Source organism: Eriocheir sinensis, chromosome 63, assembly GCF_024679095.1.
Source record: "Eriocheir sinensis breed Jianghai 21 chromosome 63, ASM2467909v1, whole genome shotgun sequence".
Taxonomy (NCBI): Eukaryota; Metazoa; Arthropoda; class Malacostraca; order Decapoda; family Varunidae; genus Eriocheir; species Eriocheir sinensis.
In genome coordinates, this window is record NC_066571.1 from 1,839,828 (window position 1) to 1,842,861 (window position 3,034).

Consider the following 3,034-nt stretch of genomic DNA (forward strand, 5'->3'; position numbering starts at 1 on the left):
GTGGCAGAGTTTTACACCAGGGCGTTGTGTTGTCAGTTTCACAGACCAGCTGAAGGTCATTTGTTGTGATGGAGAGTGTAAGACATGGCCACCAGGCATCCAGGATTAATTGCTGTGTTGTCCACCTTGGTTATTGCTAGACTGTTTGACAGTGCAGACCTTCAGCAGTCCATTGGATATAGAGGCCTGAGCAGTGCAGGACTTTTTAAGGTATGTGAATTGAACATTCTCAGGGTTTTCTTTGAGCAAGTCATTTTACTCTCTAAACTGCACATTTTTACCCTTCTTATCATCTCGTTTATAATTATTTAGTCAGTGCATGCTATTGCTGCTTTTGTTAAAAGAATATATTTTGGGGCACTTTCAAAGCATCAAAACTATTCCAAGGGTGTCAGCCCTTTCAAAACATCAAAAAAATGATCTTTTCAAACCATCCAAAAAGCTGGATCGTATCAATGTATCAAGAAGCTGAAACTGACTGGATGTTATCAAATCATCAAAAACACTAGAAGGCTTCAAAGATTCAAAAATGGATAAAATCCAATCAATACATCCAAAATTTGATATCTTTGCAAAATGTTAAAAACATCTTCAGATCTTAGCAAAAAATCAAAACACATTATGTACAGGCACAGCAGATGAACCACGAGGCAGCACAATAAGAACACAAGATGCATATCAATATCAGTCTTTATTTCAATTGATTTACTTGAACAATAACGTAAGAACAATTAAATTGAAATAAAAGTGTCGCACCTCCCTCTGAAGGCAAGGGATTGCAATTAACCAGCAGCTTTCAAAACTAGAAATGATGCAGCAGTATTTCATATTACTGAATCAATATTTTGAATCGCTCCCACACCTGGCCCCTGCAGATAGGACATGGATACCTTAGAGCTTCAGTACATGGCAGACCCTGTGTGGGCACCCGTCAATGAAGGCCACCCTCTCTTGATGAGGCCAGAGAGGCTGTGGCAAAGTTGGGGGGTGGAAAGGCAGCCGGTATCTGTAATATCAGTGCGGAGCTGCTCAGAGCTGGAGGCGGGGCCACAATCCACAGGTTGCATGCAGCGTTGCCAGATTTTCATACTCCCAGCATCGTATTTTTCAGTTTCTGGCCCCACAAGTAATGCGAGAAAATAGAAGCACATCAGTAATTAACCATTTCAACGGTGACTATTAATGAATCTGGCTATTGGATTGGAGGAGACAGCTTTGGGGTCGGAAATCGGAAAATGGAATAGGCTGAGGACGACAACTGGCAACACTGGTTGCATGCGGTCTTGACTGCCGTATGGCAATCTGGAACCATTCCTCCTGACTGAAAGGGGCTAGTCATCTCTATCAGGAAAGAGTAAGGGTACCATCAGGACTACAACAACTACCATGGTATTACACTGCTTAAGTGTGCCAGGCAAGGTGCTTGCCAATCAATTGCTGATGCAGGTTTGCAACCAGCTGTTGAAGCTGCAGAGACCTGAGCAATCTGCATCATCGGCTAAAACAAGGTCAGTGACCCTTGTATTGCCAACAGATGCTCCACAATGACTGGTCTACAACTCTGTACCCTGTCCATACAAGTGTTGAAAAGCAATGGGACAAAGACACAACACTGCCTCACTCCCACATTCAGGGAAATGAAGCCACACATGCCCACCACTCACTTCACAGCACTGTCTCTAAGGCTGAACTCTTCACTCAAACTTTCTGTAAGAACTCCACCCTGGATGATTCCGAGCATATTCCTCCTACTCATCCCCCCTCTGACTCCTTTATGCCTGTTATTAAAATTCTTCCAAATGATGTTTTCTATGCCCTCTCTGGCCTCAGCTCTCAGAAGGCTTATGGACCTGATGGAGTGTCTCCTATTGTCCTTAAAAACTGTGCTTCCGTGCTGACACCCTGCCTGGTCAAACTCTTTCGTCTCTGCCTATCAACATCTACCTTTCCTTCCTGCTGGAAGTATGCCTTTGTACAGCCTGTGCCTAAGAAGGGTGACTGTTCCAATCCCTCAAACTACCGCCCTATAGCTTTACTTTCCTGTCTATCTAAAGCTTTTGAATCAATCCTTAACCGGAAGATTCAAAAGCACCTTTCCACTTCCAACCTTCTATCTGATCGCCAGTATGGGTTCCGCAAGGGGCGTTCTACTGGTGATCTCCCCTTGCCTTCCTAACTGACTCTTGGTCATCCTCTCTTAGCCATTTCAGTGAAACCTTTGCTATTGCGCTGGACATATCAAAAGCTTTTGATAGGGTCTGGCACAAATCTTTGCTTTCCAAACTACCCTCCTACAGTTTCTATCCTTTATCTCCAGTTTCCTTTCTGACCATTCTATTTCTGCTGTGGTGGTCGGTCACTGTTCTTCCCCTAAACCTATTAACAGTGGTGTCCCACAGGGTTCTGTCCTATCTCCCACTCTCTTTCTGTTGTTCATTGATGATCTTTCCAAAACGAACTGTCCTATCCATTCTTACGCCGATGACTCCACTCTGCACTACTCAACTTCTTTTAATAGAAGACCCACTCCACAGGAACTTAACAATTTAAGGCTGGAGGCAACTGAACGCTTAGCCTCAGACCTTACTATTATTTCCGATTGGGGCAAGAGGAACCTGGTGTCCTTCAATGCCTCAAAAACACAGTTTCTCCACCTATCCACTCGACACAATCTTCCAAACAACACTCAGCTATCACCATCTTCAACACTAAACATTCTCGGTCTATCCTTAACCCAAAATCTCACCTGGAAACTTCATATTTCATCTCTTACTAAATCCGCTTCCTCTAAGCTGGGCGTTCTGTACCATCTCCGCCAGTTCTTCTCCCCCGCACAGTTGCTATCCATTTACAGGAGCCTCGTCTGCCCTCGTATGGAGTATGCATCTCGTGTGGGGGGGGTCCACTCATACAGCTCTCCTTGACAGAGTGGAGTCAAAGGCTCTTCGTCTCATCAACTCTCCTCCTCATACTGATAGTCTTCTACCTCTCAAATTCTGCCGCCATGTTGCCTCTCTTTCTATCTTCTATCGAT